Source organism: Triticum urartu, chromosome 7A (genome assembly GCF_056163025.1).
Source record: "Triticum urartu cultivar PI428250 chromosome 7A, HENAU_Tu73, whole genome shotgun sequence".
Lineage (NCBI taxonomy): Eukaryota > Viridiplantae > Streptophyta > Magnoliopsida > Poales > Poaceae > Triticum > Triticum urartu.
This window is the reverse complement of record NC_141879.1, coordinates 643763086-643773221: the sequence shown is the minus strand read 5'-3', so window position 1 is coordinate 643773221 and position 10136 is coordinate 643763086. Positions and strand designations below refer to the sequence as shown.

Here is a 10136-nt window from a genome sequence, read left to right as displayed (position 1 = left end):
GATCGAGTGGAATTGGGATATCCAAGTGAGATCTTTTGTCCAGTGTATTGCACTTCCTGAGGATTTCAGTCGATATCTCTTGTTTAACTTTGTAGGCCTTGGATTCTTGTGTGGTGTCCTTGGGTAGGGTGTCTAGGTCAGGCCTAAGACCCTACCCTAGGTACGTGTTCTCGTCAGCCCTACCACATCGCCTCGTCCCGCGGGACTTCTACATCCCATTTTCCTGAGGTCCAAATTTCACCAAGTCTTTCAGCAAAATTATCATATATGCATGTTTGACTAGCTGCAACTTCGTGCATGTTGATCCGATGAGGATGATTTATATATGAAAGATGTTCTACTCTTTCGTGCTCTCATGATTGTGCCTATTGAATACATAATAGTGCTCATCTACATGTGTTAGTCTTCATTGCAAAAGTGCATCCTGATGTTAACTGCTGAAACTGTTAAAAACATTCAAACTTTTCTTAATCATTGCATCTAATCCATAGCTCGTATGCATGTGGTTCCTTAATGTGGTTTGGTATATGAAATGTGTTCTTTGATGCCATGCCCTTGGTTTCCATGTAGAGTTGTTGTAGCATGTCTCTTTGTTGCTCTCAAGTTTCCATAATGGTAAAACTGTCAACCTGTTAACAACATATTCGATTTTGCAAAAAATCATATTAATTAATCTATGCATCATATGAAATTGTGCCAATGGAGTAAGATTTTCATAAATATAAAAAGGGCTATGCTTGTTGTTATGTGCATCCCAAGTTAGCATCATGATATTACTGTTTGCATTCCCAGATTTTCACCGTCTGAGATCTGCTATATCACGGTTGCATATTGTTTTGATAAATTCCATAAAATTGTTGCTCCTATGAATATTCCATGTTGTATTATTTGAGCTCCATGATATGTACTAGCATGATATGCCATTTGATGACATGTTCTAGTACTGTAGCATCTTTGTCTAATGCCCCCAACTTGCAATCATTTAACTTTGCTAATTTAAATGCCTAGTTTTTCACAAAGTCCTAATTTGTAACATAACATTGCATTTTGCCTGGATCATAGTAAATTAAAAATTATGCTTATGAACCTCAACATTAAAGTTGAATTGAAGTATGTTATCTCTACTTTAAGGGAATGTCAAGTTTGTGCCCATCCTTTTCCTGTAGCATCATGTTTTGTTGCTTCCAAGTAGGGATCACACTGTTTTGGGCAGATTGTCATCATAACTTGTGTTGAATGTAATTGTTGAACCGTTGCTCCATATTGATCATGCCCTATATGAAACTTACTTATAATTGCATGTAGTTTCATAATATATTTTTGCATCCTTGATTTGAGTGTTTGTGGTTGATGTTTGCATGCATTTTGCTTTAATTCCATGTTAATCTTGTTTAGCTCATATCTCCTAGACCGTAGCTCTGAATTAAATGATCTACATATGTAACTTGATTAGAAAAATGTGTAGATTATCATGGTGCACTTTAACTTGCTATTTAACAAATTTAACATTGTGTTTTAATCAGATCAGTATAAAATTCGAAATTTGCATATGGGGAGTTTCCGGAATTGTTATATGTTGTTTCCGGACTCCTTTAAACTTGCTTTGCTATGGCGTTCATTTATGCATCATCTCTTACCATGACTACCAACATTTAAACTTTTCATGCATCATAGTTGTGTGTGCATCATGTCATGTTTGTGCTTGTTTGTTTACCGTGTTGTTTCCTTCTTTCCAGTTGTGCTTCTTCTTGATAGTTCCTCACACTCGCAACGAAACCAGGAACTATCGAGAAGAAGCACAACCAAAAAGAAGCAAACAACACGATAAACAAACAAGCACAAACATGATATGATGCACACGCAAGTATGATGCATGACAAGGTTAAATGTTGGTACTCATCGAAAGAGATGATGCATAAATGAACCCCCACACCAAAGCAAGTTTAAATGAGGCCAGAAACAACATATAACAATTTCGGAAACTCCCCATATGCAAATTTAGAATTTGGTACTGATCTGATTAAAATACAATGTTATATTTGTTAAATAGCAATTTAAAGTGCACCATGATAATCTACACGTTTTTCTAATCAAGTTACATATGTAGATCATTTAATTCAGAGCTACGGTCTAGGAGATATGAGCTCAACAAGCTTAACATGGTATTGATGCAAAATGCATGAAAACATCAACCACAAACACTCAAATCAAGGATACAACATGATATTATGAAACTACATGCAATTATAAGCAAGTTTCATATAGGACGTGATCAAAACGGAGCAAGGGTTCAACGATTACATTCACCACAAGTTATAATGACAATCTTCTCAAAATAGTGTGATGCCTACTTGGGAGCAACAAAACATGATGCTATAGAAACAAGATGGGCACAAACTTTACATGAATTTAAATTAAAGATAACATACTTCAATTCATCTTTATGGTAAGGTTCATAAGCATCATTTTTAATTTACCATGATCCATGCAAAATGTAATGTTCTGTTACAAATTAGGACTTTGTGAAAAACTGGGCAATTAGGTGATCAGAGTTAATATAATGGCATGTTGGAGGCATCAAACAAAGATTCCATAGTACTAGAACATGGCATCAAATTGCATGACATGCTAGTATATATCGTGGATCTCAAATCATACAATATTACATATTCATAGGAGCAACAAGTTCATGGCATTCATCAAAACAATATGCGACTATGATATAGCATATCTCATACTTGGTGAAAATCTGAGAATACAGATAGTAATATCATGATGCTAACTTGGGATGTACACAACAACAAGCATAGAAATTTTAGTATTTCATAAAAGGACATGAGAATAAAGTATACATGGTAATTTCCAACTTATTCCATGGGCACAAATTCATATGATGCATAGATTAATTAATATGAGTTTTGCAAAATGGAACATGTTGTTAACACGTTGAAAATTTTGCCATGATGGCAACTTGAGAGCAACAAAGAGACAGGCTACAACAACTCTACATGGCAACCAAGGGCATGTCATCAAATTAAAAATTGCATAGACCAAATCACATCAAGTAACCACATGCATATGAGCTATGGATTAGATGCAATGATCAAGAAAATTTTGAATGTTTTTAACAGTTTCAGCAGTTAACATCAGGATGCACTTTTGCAATGAAGATTAACACATGTAGATGAACTCTATTATGCATGCAACATTCACCATCAGAAGAGCACGAATAGTAGAACATCTTTCATATATAAATCATCCTCATCGGATCAACATGCACAAAGTTGCAGTTACTCAAACATGCATATATGATAATTTTGCTAAAAGACTTGGAGAAATTTGGACCTCAGGAAAAATGGGATGAAGAAGTCCCGCGGGACGAGCCGATGCCGTGGGGCCGTTTGGATCGGGGCTCGACGGGGCTATCCAGGAGGCGAGTTTGTAGGCTTCGGATGCGGTTCGCGCGGGCCGGGCGGTTTTGCCCCAGTTCGCATGGACCGATCGTGCCCTGCTGGTTCTTGCCGGACCAGGGCGGCCGGAGGCAGTGCCGGGTCGAGGAGGTCTGGAGGACGGCGTGAGATGGCGACGACGCTAAAGACGGGGCGGAACGGGGCTCCGGTGAGTGGCGGGACGACGGGCAGCAGCGCAGGGCGAAGGAGGACCAGATCCAGGCGGCGCCATCCCGGATCTGCAGGCCTTCGTGGCGGTGGGCAGAGCTCACGCCCCTCGGGAGCAGCGGGCAGCGGCAGTTGGCAGCGGCTCGGGCGATGCGGGGCGAGGCGAGGCGGCGACGCGGCGAAGCGAGTGGCATTGGGCGACGGTGAGGCGCGGTGAGCCGGGGCTGATGACAGCGGAGTCCGGGGGTGCCGCTAAGGTGGGTAGCGCGTCGGCGGGGAGGAGCAGCTCGGGCGTGGGCAGGATAGGGCAAGCGGCGGGTCATGGCGGCGGGAGGAGGCAGTGCACGACGTGGTGGCTCGAGTTTGGCTAGAGGGCGTGGCTAGGTGGCGTCTAAGGGAGTAGATGGCGATACTTGGCGGCGGGGGATCTGCCGGCGTGGAAAACAAGGCATGGGTGGCTGCTACTGAGAGGTGTGACGATGGCTAGGGAGTAGGTTTCTATAAATGGAAGGGGATCCCTTACTTTTATAGCAGCGGCTAGGGTTTAGGGGTGTTAGGATGTTTTCAAGCCATACGATCGTGATCGTGCGGCTCTGGTTAGAGGGGGGTTAGGGTTTAGGTGATGTTGGCTGGTGGGTTGTGTTTAGATGGGCTAGGCTGAGAGGGAGGAGAGAAGAGAGGCCCGTCATTGGTTTCAGAATACCGAAACGTCCCATAAATTAACCAGCTATAGTGCTGCTATCGTTTAACGGTTCGGGTATCAAACGGACTCTGAATGTGATGAAATTTTGCAGGCGGTCTACCTACAACATAACAAGACCACTCGCTAACTTTCACCCTATTCCAAGAACATTTTTATCCCACTTAGAAAATAATATATCAGAGGTGCCATGGGCACGTGCGAGTGTGGAAGGTCTCGAAACGAACAATGAAAGGGACGGGAAGAACCGACAACTACGAACGGATGCAAGTTTTGAAAGAATGACGACATAGACTATCGAGGCAATGAGAAGATGCGACGATAATGCAACAAATAAACGAAACACTCAGCAACAATGAAAATAAATGGAAGGCAGCTGGAGCGTCGGTCTCAGGGTGTCACACCCACCCTTAACCGATTTTTCATATGGTGTTGCTAAATCTCAATCAATTGAGACTTCTTTAAGTCTCAGTCAGATGTCATATTCATAATACATGGATATCCATGCAAAATTTTATTTTTTACTTTTCTACATGTTATGTCACTCGAGTGAGACATGGTTAAGTCTCGGTCGACTGAGATCTAGCCACATCATTTTTCTTGTTTTCACCCCCATCTTATTTTCATCAAGCCAATCCTTGTTATAGCAATAAATTCATAGTCCATAAATAAATTATTTCTTATGGAAAACCCTGGTACATGTCAGACATTTTTGGTAATCCAATAAAAAACAATAAATTCACGGCCCATAAGCAAATAAATATGAACCATTCTCTTTTATTTGGTAACCCAACAAAACAAATTAATCATGGACACATACCTATTTTATTAGTGTAAGAAAATAGTTGAAAATTATTTACTTTATAACGCAAACATAATCTTATTTTATCTATTTCCTTTGCATCGAGATTTATCCCATATGGTCCTCTTATTATGTTAAAAAAATATGACCCCCGTGGCAACGCACGTGCACATGCCTGGTAGAGTAAAAAAGTGATAAAAATGAAGAAACAATATAATTTGTGCATTGGATGTGATAATTGAATATATTGAGCCTATTGTATGCACCCGCTTTTGATGACCATGCAGAATTTTTGAAACACCACAAGGATATGCCCCAAAACAAGATCGGTTTCATACTAGCGAAAACATAAAAAAGAAAAGTTGTGGAAAATACTGAAAATAGTATGGATCATGATTTTTTGGATAAGATGTCATATCCAAAATGGATTCATGATTTTTTTGGATAAAACGATCCATGGCTTGAAGAATCCAAATCTAGTTGTGCTTGTGAATAATACAAAATTAAGATGTGGAGTGACTTAGTCTTGTTTTTCCTCTTTTGTTTCTTGAGTTGTGGATGAGATGTTGGTATAAAATTGCTACTTTGTATGAATAGTGATAAAAACACTAAAAACAAAACTAACTTTTGTACATATTTGCATTTCGGTGTTTCATACTTGGTGGCAACCATGGCCCATAGCCGGTAGAGAAAGATGATGTGGGGATTTTAAATTCCTAGAACATGACAACTTTTTATGGGAATTTTTAGGTGAAATGCAATTCATTTGAAATTTCCTTACATATGGCACCAACGTTTCTTCTCTATGTGATTTTTTTGGAGGTCTTATTTGTGTTACATGTCTTTTAGGATGTCAATGAACACCTTATCATGTATACCTAAATAGTTGATGCCCACTAACTCCAATTCTCTCAACATGTAAGTATGTCACCACACCATGCCTTTTTTGCGGGGAGCCACCTCACCATGTCAGCATGTGTGAACTAAATAATTGATCTTCAGTGACTCTCTCAACATCCAACTATGTCATGTCATCATGCCATCATCATGGGCAAAAGATCTACATTAACATGCACCATGCATGCTACTCATATTTTATAAATATTCTACAACTATAGAATAATCAAATGCAATAAATTATATGTCAGCTTCACATATTGTTAGTCAAAATACCAATGTTTCATACAAACAAATCTCAATGAAATAATTTCAAGCAGTTCCTGGAGCAATGTGTGGGGTATCATCTCTTGTTCATTTGGTTAGTCATACCACACTGTGATGACAACTTCTTCTCCATATTAAAATGCAGAGATAAAAACATAGGGTACTTTTCTTGGCTAAGGTGGCAACTAGGACTAGTGATGCGAGATTCGCCCATGATTTAAAGAATGACAAATTATATGATTCTACTTCGTTTACGGGATTTGACATGGGCTATGAGATTAGTTTATAATTTGTGGAATGGAAAATTACAAGTGTATGTGGTAATTTCAATGCCTAGACCACGACAATTCCATGTGTTAGATGATAAGTGCAACTTATGTCCATGTGAATTTTGCAGACCTAACACATAAAACTTTTTGTGTGTGGTTTTTGGGGTGTTTTATTCATATTCCATAGTTCTAAGGATGGTAATTAATTCCCGACCTATCTAGTTAGTTTGCTACATGGAAATGGAAATTTTTAGGTGATCAAAACATGGTAGGCTTCCCTCCGACAAATGTTTTAGGTTGTTCGCACTTCGTTCGCTCGAGCGTGATACCTGGTTGACCCAGAGGCCCATTTAAATTTAATTTTATTTAAAACTGACATCAACAAAAAAGACCGTAATTGACATGATCTAATTTATGAAACAAATACCACGCTACTTTATAAAAACTGCCATCTCTCTAATTTTATAATTTAGAATGATTATAATTAAAAAAAGGTTGTATGATCTACAAAATAAAAATTGACATGCTTAACACTAAAGCTGTCATCCTCTAGATAAAAAATGGCATGAACAAAAATATAGCCAAAAACCTATAAATTTACAAATTTCATGCTCTGAAATTAATAAAAATTGTTGTGCTACTTTATGAAACTACCATCCTCTAGATAATTCTTTTTATCTGGATAAGGCTTGAAATAATATAGTCATTCCGTTAAAAAAAGGGCATCCTCACAACACTACAAATGCCATGCTCTTTATAATAAAAACTATATCCTCTCAATAATAAAAATGCAATCATATTAATAATAAAAATTTCATCCTATTGTTAATAACGATGTCATACACTTAGTAATAAAACTGGCATGCTATTAAAAATAAAATGACATCCTCTCAATAATAATAAAATGTCATCCTATGAATAAAAAAATTGCTATCCTCTTAAAAATTAAAAAACCATGCTATAAATAAGAAAACTATGATGTGAGGAAATTAAAAAATGGGTGTGCAAGTAATTCCCCTTCGCTTGCTTACCCCTTACGAGAGCAAGCTGTTCACACTAGATCTTCTCAAAAGCATGACCCCAAATGATCAGCAAAACATGAAGAATAGAGGAAAGCTCGTCGTGGAACTGACATTTGATCCTTTCAGAGAGGAAAACAACACGAGTCCTCTGATTTCAGATGTTGAAGGCAATATCAGTCTGAAAAGGGATGTCCCGGATGGTGGTGGGGTGCTTTTAGTTTCGGTCGAAAATGCAGAAGATGTAGAAGGGAAGCGTCATACCAATCTGTATGCCGTGGTTATTTTTAGGGGCGAAAAGAGGGAAAACAAGGTTAGCTTTAATCCTGCTACTTCCATGAATTTATTTTATATTACTTTTGAATGATCATTGTCAAACCTAGCAAAGCTGCTTCTTCAGTTCAAACCTATGTGACATATTGCTGTTAGTTCCAGTTTGCAGAAAAGGCTAATTTACGATGATAAATCACCATCTTAAAACATTCATTATGTTATACTGTAAATAGAACACAATGGCAGGCTAATTTAAATATTTAATACTGTACATCAGTTGCCTTCTATAGTAACTACTACATACCATCACTACTAGTAGCATTTTTACGAGGATTGAGACATATACAGTTCTTGAACAGAATATGATGGCTTAATATGTTTAGCCAGAGTAGAGCAATTTATCATTATGTAGAGGTGAATGGAATCAGCGCGTTAATTCTTCGGACAGGCACTGCATGTTAACTTGCAGAAACTGAATTGTTATTTTATTTTAGAGAGGGAGGTTGCCAGATTTCTTAGCCAGGTCTCTGTAATCAGTTATCCATTCTGCAAGTGGAAACTTGGGATAGCAGTGGTAAGTAGTAACTGACAGGTGCTGGGCGGCTGAGCATTGACAGTTGTAAATAACCCTACAAATATGCTAACCATATCTGGATTCATAAGTAGTAGCATTCAGACTGCAGAGCAGGTTGTAGAATAAGTTCACTGTCATGAAAGACGTGACCAAGTTATGTCCCTGCTGCTGCCAAGTGTCGACAGTTAACTGAGAAAACACACCACATTGCTATTGCTGACTTGTTTGTGCACAACTGTGAATAAAACATTCGGAGTAGACACTGCCTAGACTAAAACAAATAGAAATATTTAGAGGAGCCTGTTCTTAATCAACAAAGTGTCTCCTGAATATAAACTTGCAGTTGATCGACACTGCGCACGGTCCTATGATTTCGGCATGAAAGACTTGCAATCCATGTACCAAAACCCACAGATTATATCGCCGGCTACTGACTCGTGGCTGTATGTATGTGACTTACTTGCAGGTGATCAGGAAGGCTCGAGATCCGAGGTGGAATGAGGAGTTCTAGTTCGTGGTGGACGAGGCCCCCATGGACGAGAAGATCCACATTGAGATCAGAAGCAGACACGGGAGGCTCCTCCCGTTCCGCACCCAGGTTTGTTGCTCCCACTTTTTCTTTCCTAACAGTTTGTCTTTGCCGGTCATCGTTCCCTCCGAGTCTCTGACGCTGGTGGAGCTTCTCTGTGTGTGTTGTTTTCGTTTACAGGAGTCGTTAGGGCATGTGAACATAAACCTGGTGGACGTGGTGAACAACGGGCGGATCAACGAGAAGTACCGCCTCATCAACTCCAGGAACGGCAAGCTGCAGCTCGAGATCAAGTGGAACACCGTCTGAACCTCCACTTCCCATACATACATAGCTTAGCCATATACCCTCTTACCCTAGAGATGAGGCGACAGTCCCTGTGCACCCTGAGAGGTGTTGGTTGTTGTAGCTTTCTGTCCATGTATGTATTTTCCGTCGGCAATTTTGGCGTGCGGTGTGTGTATAACATCAGTGAGCAGGCCTGGTGTGTTTATGTGCATAGTACTGTGTGTATCCTGTGAATTAGTATCTTTTTTTTAGGATGGTATTATCCTGTGAACTGGTATCCTGTGCACCCTGAGGCCGCCTCTGTTCCATTGTCTGGGTCGCATCCTTTTGTCACGCGGCATCTCCTGAAGTTTGGCTTGTCTGCTTGGGTCTTTGCGTGGAGAAAAAACCGGTAGAAAATAGAAATAGCTAAGCGAGCTGATCTTTTAAAAAGACGGCTGGGTCGCTATCCAGTCTGATCTCATGATTGCAACAGACCAATGGGCAGGAGGACAGTCTAATCTCATGATTGCAACAGGCCAATGGGCAGGAGGACGAGGAAGGGGGAGAGAACCCTACAACCCTAATCAAAGCTGGTGATTCAATGTCGGGCAACCGACGCAGACAGAAGATGTGAACTCCTCGGGAGGAGCTGAACAGAATGTAGGGGGGATGTATCTTCCCCAGGCGCGGTGGTGGTTAACCATGGTAATCAGCTTTCTAACAAGTGCCTTTCAGTCAAGAATGCTGCGAGCCCAAAAACAGATTTGTCGGCTGGAAAGTCAAGTGATGCCCTTGCGTCGGTGACCGGAGGGGAATAGCTTTCGGTGCCTCCTCTCCCACCAGTATATGTGTCCCCTAGGAAAGAGTACAAGCGGCCGAAGAAGGGGGGAAGGAAGATGCTTCAGATGCTGCGGGGTTA

At 40.1% G+C, this 10136-nt stretch overlaps 1 pseudogene across 1 annotated transcript; it reads left to right on the top strand.

Moving 5' to 3' along the window:
* Positions 1-7548: 7548 nt before the first annotated feature.
* Positions 7549-9435, top strand: LOC147960990 (synaptotagmin-3 pseudogene; annotated as a pseudogene). The gene is made up of 3 exons (XR_015612154.1): positions 7549-7884; positions 8885-9016; positions 9128-9435. The product of XR_015612154.1 is annotated as a synaptotagmin-3 pseudogene (transcript).
* Positions 9436-10136: the final 701 nt, after the last annotated feature.